Below are 10994 nucleotides of genomic sequence, written 5' to 3'. Positions count from 1 at the left end.
TACTACAAGTACCACAAAAGAGGGTATTATGTGGGGTGTGAAAAAACTACCTGTAGTTTTTCCTGAATCAGATAAATTAAATGAAGTGTGTGATGATGCGTGGGTTTTCCCCGATAGAAAATTATTGGCGTTATACCCTTTCCCGCCAGAAGTTAGGGCGCGTTGGGAAACACCCCTTAGGGTGGATAAGGCGCTCACACGCTTATCAAAACAAGTGGCGTTACCGTCTCCAGATACGGCCGCCCTCAAGGAGCCAGCTGATAGGAGGCTGGAAAATATCCTAAAAAGTATATACACACATACTGGTGTTATACTGCGACCAGCGATCGCCTCAGCCTGGATGTGCAGCGCTGTGGTGGCTTGGTAGGATTCCCTGACTGAAAATATTGATACCCTTGACAGGGACAGTATTTTATTGACTATAGAGCATTTAAAGGATGCATTTCTATATATGCGAGATGCACAGAGGGATATTTGCACTCTGGCATCAAGAGTAAGTGCGATGTCCATATCTGCCAGAAGATGTTTATGGACACGACAGTGGTCAGGTGATGCAGATTCCAAACGGCACATGGAAGTATTGCCGTATAAAGGGGAGGAGTTATTTGGGGTCGGTCCATCGGACCTGGTGGCCACGGCAACAGCTGGAAAATCCACCTTTTTTACCCCAAGTCACATCTCAGCAGAAAAAGACACCGTCTTTTCAGCCTCAGTCCTTTCGTCCCCATAAGGGCAAGCAGGCAAAAGGCCAGTCATATCTGCCCAGGGATAGAGGAAAGGGAAGAAGACTGCAGCAGGCAGCCCATTCCCAGGAACAGAAGCCCTCCACCGCTTTTGCCAAGTCCTCAGCATGACGCTGGGGCCGTACAAGCGGACTCAGCTGCGGTGGGGGGTCGTCTCAAGAGTTTCAGCGCGCAGTGGGCTCACTCGCAAGTGGACCCCTGGATCCTACAAGTAGTATCCCAGGGGTACAGATTGGAAATTCGAGACGTCTCCCCCTCGCAGGTTCCTGAAGTCTGATTTACCAACGTCTCCCTCCGACAGGGAGGCAGTATTGGAAACAATTCACAAGCTGTATTCCCAGCAGGTGATAATCAAAGTACCCCTCCTACAACAAGGAAAGGGGTATTATTCCACACTATATTGTGGTACTGAAGCTAGACGGCTCGGTGAGACCTATTCTAAATCTGAAATATTTGAACACTTACATACAAAGGTTCAAATCAAGATGGAGTCACTCAGAGCAGTGATAGCGAACCAAGGGTACCTCAGGTTTGTGGTACAGAACTGTCACTATCAGTTTCAGACGCTGCCGTTTGGATTGTCCACGGCACCCCGGGTCTTTACCAAGGTAATGGCCGAAATGATGATTCTTCTTCAAAGAAAAGGCGTCTTAATTATCCCTTACTTGGACGATCTCCTGATAAGGGCAAGGTCCAGAGCACAGTTGGAGGTCGGAGTAGCACTATCTCAAGTAGTTCTACGACAGCACGGGTGGATTCTAAATATTCCAAAATCGCAGCTGTCTCCGACGACACGTCTGCTGTTCCTAGGGATGATTCTGGACACAGTCCAGAAAAGGGTGTTTCTCCCGGAGGAGAAAGCCAGGGAGTTATCCGAGCTAGTCAGGAACCTCCTAAAACCAGGAAAAGTGTCAGTGCATCATTGCACAAGGGTCCTGGGAAAAATGGTGGCTTCTTACGAAGCGATTCCATTCGGCAGATTTCACGCAAGAACTTTTCAGTGGGATCTGCTGGAAAAATGGTCCGGATCGCATCTTCAGATGCATCAGCGGATAACCCTGTCTCCAAGGACAAGGGTGTCTCTTCTGTGGTGGCTGCAGAGTGCTCATCTACTAAAGGGCCACAGATTCGGCATTCAGGACTGGGTCCTGGTGACCACGGATGCCAGCCTGAACGGCTGGGGAGCAGTCACACAAGGAAAAAATTTCCAGGGAGTGTGATCAAGTCTGGAGACTTCTCTCCACATAAATATACTGGAGCTAAGAGCAATTTACAATGCTCTAAGCTTAGCAAGACCTCTGCTTCAAGGTCAGCCGGTATTGATCCAGTGGGACAACATCACGGCTGTCGCCCACGTAAACAGACTGGGCGGCACAAGAAGCAGGAGGGCAATGGCAGAAACTGCAAGGATTCTTCGCTGGGCGGAAAATCATGTGTTAGCACTGTCAGCAGTGTTCATTCCGGGAGTGGACAACTGGGAAGCAGACTTCCTCAGCACGACCTCCACCCGGGAGAGTGGGGACTTCATCGGGAAGTCTTCCACATGATTGTGAACCGTTGGGAAAGACCAAAGGTGGACATGATGGCGTCCCGCCTGAACAAAAAACTGGACAGGTATTGCGCCAGGTCAAGAGACCCTCAGGCAATAGCTGTGGACGTTCTGGTAACACTGTGGGTGTACCAGTCGGTGTATGTGTTCCCTCCTCTGCTTCTCATACCTAAGGTACTGAGAATTATAAGACGTAGAGGAGTAAGAACTATACTCGTGGCTCCGGATTGGCCAAGAAGGACTTGGTACCCGGAACTTCAAGAGATGCTCACAGAGGACTCATGGCCTCTGCCGCTAAGAAGGGACTTGCTTCAGCAAGTACCATGTCTGTTCCAAGACTTACCGCGGCTGCGTTTGACGGCATGGCGGTTGAACGCCGGATCCTAAGGGAAAAAGGCATTCCGGAAGAGGTCATTCCTACCCTGGTCAAAGCCAGGAAGGAGGTGACCGCACAACATTATCACCACATGTGGCGAAAATATGTTGCGTGGTGTGAGGCCAGGAAGGCCCCACGAAGAAATTTCAACTCGGTCGATTCCTGCATTTCCTGCAAACAGGAGTGTCTATGGGCCTCAAATTGGGGTCCATTAAGGTTCAAATTTCGGCCCTGTCGATTTTCTTCCAGAAAGAATTGGCTTCAGTTCCTGAAGTCCAGAAGTTTGTCAAGGGAGTACTGCATATACAACCCCCTTTTGTGCCTCCAGTGGCACTGTGGGATCTCAACGTAGTTCTGGGATTCCTCAAATCACATTGGTTTAAACCGCTCAAATCTGTGGATTTGAAATATTTCACATGGAAAGCGACCATGATGTTGGCCCTGGCCTCGGCCAGGCGAGTGTCAGAATTGGCGGCTTTGTCTCACCAAAGCCCATATCTGATTGTCCATTCGGACAGGGCAGAGCTGCGGACTCGTCCCCAGTTTCTCCCTAAGGTGGTGTCAGCGTTTCACCTGAACCAGCTTATTGTGGTACCTGCGGCTACTAGGGACTTGGAGGACTCCAAGTTGCTAGATGTTGTCAGGGCCCTGAAAATATAGGTTTCCAGGACGGCTGGAGTCAGGAAAACTGACTTGCTGTTATCCTGTATGCACCCAACAAACTGGGTGCTCTTGCTTCTAAGCAGACGATTGCTAGTTGGATGTGTAGTACAATTCAGCTTGCACATTCTGTGGCAGGCCTGCCACAGCCAAAATATGTAAATGCCCATTCCACAAGGAAGGTGGGCTCATCTTGGGCGGCTGCCCGAGGGGTCTCGGCTTTACAACTTTGCCGAGCTGCTACTTGGTCAGGGGCACACCCTGGCTGAGGAGGACCTGGAGTTCTCTCACTCGGTGCTGCAAAGTCATCCGCACTCTCCCGCCCGTTTGGGAGCTTTGGTATAATCCCCATGGTCCTGACGGAGTCCCCAGCATCCACTTAGGACGTCAGAGAAAATAAGAATTTACTTACCGATAATTCTATTTCTCGTAGTCCGTAGTGGATGCTGGGCGCCCATCCCAAGTGCGGATTGTCTGCAATACTTGTACATAGTTATTGTTACAAAAATCGGGTTATTATTGTTGTGAGCCATCTTTCAGAGGCTCCGCTGTTATCATGCTGTTAACTGGGTTCAGATCACAGGTTGTACAGTGTGATTGGTGTGGCTGGTATGAGTCTTACCCGGGATTCAAAATCCTTCCTTATTGTGTACGCTCGTCCGGGCACAGTATCCTAACTGAGGCTTGGAGGAGGGTCATAGGGGGAGGAGCCAGTGCACACCACCTGATCCTAAAGCTTTTACTTTTGTGCCCTGTCTCCTGCGGAGCCGCTAATCCCCATGGTCCTGACGGAGTCCCCAGCATCCACTACGGACTACGAGAAATAGAATTATCGGTAAGTAAATTCTTATTATTTCTTCTATATCTTTCTTTCTCTCTCTCCCTATATATATACTGTACATAATTTTAGTGGTGTGCAGATGCGATAAAGTGCATCTGAGTTGGAAGCTGCTAGGTTGGAGGTAACAGTGGTGGTGTGTGGTGAAGGGTAGAAGGACCACAGGGTAAAGAGGATGTAGCATATACGAAAATTAGTTATAAATAAGCTTAATACAGTACAGTGTAGTCAGTGAAACCCAGGAGTGGGTAACAAATCATATTGTAAATAACTAATAAATCAAGTATATCAGTAAATGCCTTACTGTTAGCCTAGGTGTCTGTGTCGGTGATTAATCAGTGGTGGCATGCGGTTGGAAAAACAGCTCTGTGGGGTTGTGATTCAGGTATATTTTATTAGTAATAAAGCAATACAGTTCAATCAATGTATGCAAAGTGGCCCAGGGGAGAGTATGAAAACAATCTAAAAAAACTATTAAGGTTGGTGATGTAGGTGCTGGCCAGTGTCTAATAGAAGTGTGTAGAATGTAATGTAGTGTTCACTCTAGGATCCGGGCAGGGCGCCGAATTGTGGGGGGCACAAGCGCGTGCGGTGTCAAAAAGGTGTGTGGCCATGCAAGTAGGGTGTGTGGTCAATATACGTAATACAAGTGGGCGGTTCAGCCCACAGACGGGGGGCATGGGCGGCCGGCGGCGGCCCTGTTGGGGGCGTGCCCAGCACCTACGGAGGTGCTGGGCTTCCCCCAAGCTCTCTCACAGCGTGAATGGATGCCGCACGCATGCGCACGGCATCTTTACACGCTGGGAGGACAGAAAGCGGGCGGCTGTTTTAGCAGGGCGCCGCAGAAAGGGCAGGGCGGGCTTTGCCCTTAAAAAATCAGGCAGGGCGCGGCACCCTGCTAAAACAGCCTAGCGTGAACACTATAATGTGTGTGCAACACATACAATGTTTGACAGTACTCAGGGTGGGTGTGTGAGGGAAGTCTATGAAGACAGGTATGGATGTGGGGAGCACCGGCGGTCAGTGGAAGTTCTCTAGGGGAACACTTGTATATCAGTGACCTGGGAATAATAGCTAGACGTCAAGCTTTGAGTATGGGCTTGTGGTGTTGTGGTGCTTTGCGCTCTGTCAGTGCAGTTATATGGAGTATGAGACGGTTTGTACAATTTACAGTTGGTGGGAGGATACAGTTGGTGGGAGATGCGTGCCACTGTCTGCAGCAGCTATTTATCCCGGCTTTCCTTAGCAATCAGCAGCAGCTAGATAGCTCATTCACGATCTCCCGGACTGTCTTCCCGGAGCTAAGCTTGACTGCTGCCAGGGGCGTATTGGGATGGAAAACCAGCTGAGGAAACCTCCGTAAGCCGCCCAAGTGGAGGCGTGGTTTGCTGAGGGGAGCAGGATCCAGGGCTGGTTCTAGACCTTATTACGCCCAGGGTGAACGATTCCTTTGGTGCCCCCCTCTTTCCCATTCAACACAGGGACAGTGCGCGCTGATGACATGTGCACATAATGTAGGGGAGGGGCTTCATTGGGGAAGGGGCATGGCCACATAAAAGTACCAATTCACATTACACCACACAGTAGGTTCCATCAGTCACATTACACCACACAGTAGCACCTCTTATACATGCCAGGTAGAGCGCCTTATACACAATACGCCAGGTAGAGCCCCTTTTATACATGTTGCGCCAAGTAGAGCGTGTTATACAAACTGCACCAGGTAGCCCTTATACACATTGTGCCAGGTAGCGCCTTATACAAATTGCACCAGCTAGTCGTCACTCACCATTCGGCGCCTGTGGTCCTCCGACTCTATGTTCTTGTCATACTTCCGCAGTGGGGTGCGGGCAGCGTGAAGTGGCCAGGATGGGGGGCGGCCGGCTGGAGCAGGAAGCGGTGGGGCATTGTGGTGCAGGCAGCAGACGGGTGCTGATGGCGCTGGTGCAATGACTGCGGCCTCAGACCGCAGCGAATCGGGCGCCCGCCCTGCTAGCCCGCACTTAAAACCGCCACTGGCAGGATCCCCTGAGCTGGACGAACAGTGACTCTCCATGCCCCCACCCACGCAGTCAACACTCCCATGCTACCAACAAAGCCCCTCCCAGTGCACATAGTGCAGCCGAATGCACAAGGACCGAGCATGCACAGACGTGCAGATCACCCGCCTGAGCATAGCCTCCAATGTGAGCAACCCAGTGTCTGTGCACGCAACTAATCCCAGCAACATGCCAATGTCACTGCACACAGACAAAGCCTGCCCCCCCCCACTCCCTACACACACAGCCTGTTACCCCAGTCCCTACACACACACACACAGAAAGCCTGTTCCCCCCAAACACCCCCCACACACACACACTCACACACAGCCTGCCCCTCCACTCACCATACACACACACACTCACCTTGTTCCCTACGCACACCTGTCTGTCCTTTCAACAAACATACCCTGTTCCCCTCAGCCCTCTCATTCTCCCGTTTCCCCCAGTCACTGTGCCTTGCGGACACACAGCAGGTGCAGACAGGCCGACCAGGAAAAGTTGGGGGCGTGGCCTAATCACGGACCCGTGACCACGCCCCCTTTGGAGGATTTAAAAAAAAAAAAACCCTACCATTAAGCGAGCAGCAATAGCCTGCCCGGCGGAGGGGTCACGGGACTGAATCAGCGGCGAAGTCACTTGCACCATGCGTCCCAGGAGGCAAGTACACTGCTGGCTGCTGCTGCGGTGTACGGGAGAGGGGAGGCGCCTGTGGTATGTCTCACACAGTGTGAGATCACGGCGCAGGGGAGGAAAAAAAAAATCTTTCGGTGCAGGGACTCAGGAGGGCTTCTGAGGATTTTCTGGTGCTGCTGACTTGCTGTAATAGGAAAAAAAAGTTTTTCCTGTTTCCAGCAGCAGGGAACTCTGTGGGCCTATTTTGATGGGGGGGCCTGGAGCTGCAGCTCCATCCGCCCCATTGTTAATCCGGCCCTGTGCCTACGGCCTGATTCTGTGTTGCACGCAAAGGCAGACACATCTAGGGAATATTTACAGACTGCGGACATGCCACACCACGCATAGCTTCATTGATGGAGCCCCTGTGCATGCTCGGATGGCTGTGTGTGTGTGTAATTGGTATTTCTGGGTGGCTATCTTGCAGACGCAAGGATAAGATCTGTCTCGTGGGATTGTTGCCCGAGTTCCATGATATTGTGAGGGGTTCTATGGAGTAGGGACACCTGATGCATGAGGCAAGAGTAAGTACCGATATGAATGGTGGCTGTGAATGAAACCAGTGGGCAGTGCACTTGAAGCTGTGTGTATACTCGCACTGGCATAGAGTAATAATTCCTGCCGCCGCACAAACTAGCATCTGAGACTCGGAATGAGGCCCTTAATGTTCTGTAAATGCACTTTCAACATATATTTATATCAATGACGTATCCTGGGGGTAGTAACAGGTGGACAGAGAGGTGAGAGGGCCCTGCTCATAAGCTTACACTCTATAGGACAGCATGTGTTTAATACATCAGGAGAAGTGCTACAGATTGCAAGGGTAAAGCAACATGCATGGATCCATTGGCGTATGTATAATGGGTGCATTGTGCACACACGATTATTTACTTACATTTCCATAGTACCGTGTTGGTGCTGCAGCTGCAGAAAAAATCACTAAGAAAATGGCCACCGCATATGCACAGTAGTGATTAGCCTCCGGAACATGGTGGGCACCATATTTCCAGAGACCTGTGCATGTGCAGTAGACTCTAGTACAATTCCACAGAGTCTGCACACAGAGCCCCTCCTCTGTTAATCCAACCCTACATGGAATGATGCTCAGTTGTCTACAAGGAAAGAACCAAAGGCATAGCTACCATAGGTGCAGGTAGTGCAGCTGCTATGGGGCCCAGAGCTGGGAGGGGCCCACCTTCTCTGTCAAAGTTACATGTGTTATATACATTTTTTGCCATTGGGTGGTACGTAGGGGTCTTTTCAAACTTTTTCCTTGGGGCCTGCAATATATCTAGGTATGCCCCTGGACCTGCTCTTTGTAGTGTGGTATAAAATGAACTGGAGGGCATTTTAATGTTATATAATATGAACCTGGGCACTGTAATGAGGCACAATATGAATGGGAAGCACTATATATCATAATGTGAATTGGGGGTACTGTGCGGCATAATGTGTACTGGCAGCTCTCAAATGTGACATCGGGTGTACTTATGCACTACTGTGATTTACAAAATAAACTAGGGCACTACTATGGAGCATAACATTAAATAAGGCTCTACTATGGGTCAGAAAATTAACTAGGGTATAACATTAACAACTGCTGCAGAGAAGTGTCTCTCTAGAAGCATTGGGATGGGGCCCCTTAAAAATTTTGATATGGGGCCCACAAAGTTCTGGTTACGCCCCTGGAAAGAACATACTATATCTTGGCACTCTCTTAGGTGATAAATGCTGTCTAATAATAATAATAATAATAATAATATACCTAATAAACAATCAGTAAATTAATTAAAAAGAAATATAGCACAGATATAAAGCTGGATTACGATCCACATAATACAGTCCCAGGGTTTGGAAGAAGTAGGGCTACCACGCACTTTTCACCATAAAACCCCAAATCACTATTAATCACTCATTTACAAAATGGGTTTAAGTGACGTTAAAATATATAGATTTACAGCTACTGGTTTCACCATAATAACATCATAAATGTAAATTCCTCGTATTAGTAATTTCTGACATACCTATAAAGCATTTACACCATTTGCGGAAATCAAAAATCATATTTGCCCTACAATTATGCTATAAAAAAATACTTATTTATTGTTTATTAACTTTTCTTATAAAGCAGTCATCAGCAACTGGGGAGAAAAAGACAGCAAAGATATTATTGTGCATTAACAAACAGACAGAGATAAAGAGAGTGAGGCTGGCAGGCTTACAGTCTATTGGAAATCGTCTGATACCGTATATGAGATTAAATGCCACAGACTGCAGCCCCAAATGGAATGTAAGCAAGTGATGAGAGAGAATAAAAGGCACAGATCTCTGTGGCTCGCTGGACACAGGGTCACCAGTTAGAGGACCTATACCTAGACCACCTGGTGGGTAAAATGCAGCAGCTGCGCACTACACACTCCCCTGTTTAAAAAAAACCCATTCAGACTCAGGAGACACATCATACAGAAGTGGGAAGGGGCGTCAGGGAGACGTATATGACCTAGAGAAATGTTTATAGAATCGCTATGCTCTTATTTTTAACCCAGGCCTAGCCAACCTGTGGCTCTATAGTTGTCAAGAAACCACACACCCCAGCATGCTCTGCCACAGTTGTAGCATTCCCTAACAGAAAAACTGTGGAAGGGCATGCCGGGACCAGGGCTGCCAAGAGAAATCATGTGCCCCGGTACAACAACTTCCTGCCCCTCGAGGGGATGTGACCACAGCATGCTGGGGGCATGGCCACACTTCTTTGGGGGGGGGGGGGGGATGTCTAGCACATGAGAAGCATCCACTCTCAGGAGCATGCTCCTTCCTGGTTGGGCCCAGGTACTTTTCATGGGGCTGCGCCAGGAGGCATGGCCATGCACCCTTAGAAAAAAATACAGAACAAAATTGTATTTTAAGCACATCCCTGGCCACACTGCAAGCCCGGCACACAGCAGCATATGCTGGGCTGAGAAGAAAAGCTACAGCTGCTGCTTCCAGGTAAGGAGTGGAGGAGACCTGAGCTCCCACTGGGCCCCCCCCGTTAGACCTGGGCCCAGGTCATTTGTACCCTCTCCCCCCATCTCTCAACGGCACTGGCTGGGACTTATAGTTTCACAACAGCTGGAGAGCCACAGGTTGGCCAGGCCTGCTATAGACCATAGTTTCCCCATCTTAGGTACCCCAGGCCACCCAAGGCCATAATCCATCTGTGGGAGGTACCAATATATATGGCCTATATTCTCCACACAGTGCTCCAGAAATTGGTGGACTATATATAAACGATGTAGGCAATGACAGTCTGGTTAGAGGAAGATCAGTGATGAGGGAATTGTAATATCCAAAGGAGGAGAGGGTGAGCACAAGCATGACAGTTCTGCAGTGTCTATAGTGATACATGAGTATATTCAGGGGATGCTTCTTAGATGCCTTCAGCAGGATTTAGACAGAGGTTGTGACTTATTCTTCCTAAATAAGAGAAGTTGGGTACTTAGGGGGTAATGCCAAGTTGATCGCAGCAGGAAATTTTTTAGCAGTTGGGCAAAACCATGTGCACTGCAGGGGAGGCAGATATAACATGTGCAGAGAGAGTTAGATTTGGGTGGGGTGAGTTCAATCCGCAATCTAAATTGCAGTGTAAAAATAAAGCAGCCAGTATTTACCCTGCACAGAAACAAAATAACCCACCCAAATCTAACTCTCTCTGCACATGTTATATCTGCCCCCTCTGCAGCGCACATAGTTTTGCCCAACTGCTAAAAAAATATCCTGCTGCGATCAACTTGGAATTACCCCCTTAAGGGGGGTACTCACGGGAGAGATGTGTGCTGAGCGATCTTAACACAGACCGCTCAGCACACATCTCTCACCCCGCTCAGCACAGCGCGATGTGCTGAGCGAGGGGAAAAGCCGACGGGGGGCCGCTCACTTCACACAATGGTGAAGTGAGCGACCCGCTAGATTGAGCCTGCATGCAGGCTCAATCTAGCACCGGCGATAGCGATGCGCGGGGCCGCGCATCGCTTTCGCTGGAGGGCATACACATGGCAGATCCGTGCTTAAAATCTAAGCAATCTAGCAAGATTGCTTAGATTTTAAGCACGGATCTCTCCGTGTGTACCCCCCT

At 49.3% G+C, this 10994-nt stretch overlaps 1 protein-coding gene across 1 annotated transcript in view; it reads right to left on the bottom strand.

The window, feature by feature from the left end:
- Positions 1 to 6422, bottom strand: part of LOC135058174 (homeobox protein vent1-like) — a 15447-nt gene extending 9025 nt beyond the window's left edge. The window contains exon 1 of the mRNA XM_063963745.1: positions 5956 to 6422. The gene's annotated coding sequence lies outside the window, so the exon portion shown is untranslated. The remainder of the gene's footprint in view (positions 1 to 5955) is intronic.
- Between the last annotated feature and the right edge of the window lie 4572 nt (positions 6423 to 10994).

This window comes from Pseudophryne corroboree, chromosome 3 (genome assembly GCF_028390025.1).
Source record: "Pseudophryne corroboree isolate aPseCor3 chromosome 3, aPseCor3.hap2, whole genome shotgun sequence".
Taxonomy (NCBI): domain Eukaryota; kingdom Metazoa; phylum Chordata; class Amphibia; order Anura; family Myobatrachidae; genus Pseudophryne; species Pseudophryne corroboree.
This window is presented reverse-complemented; position numbering and strand designations above follow the sequence as displayed.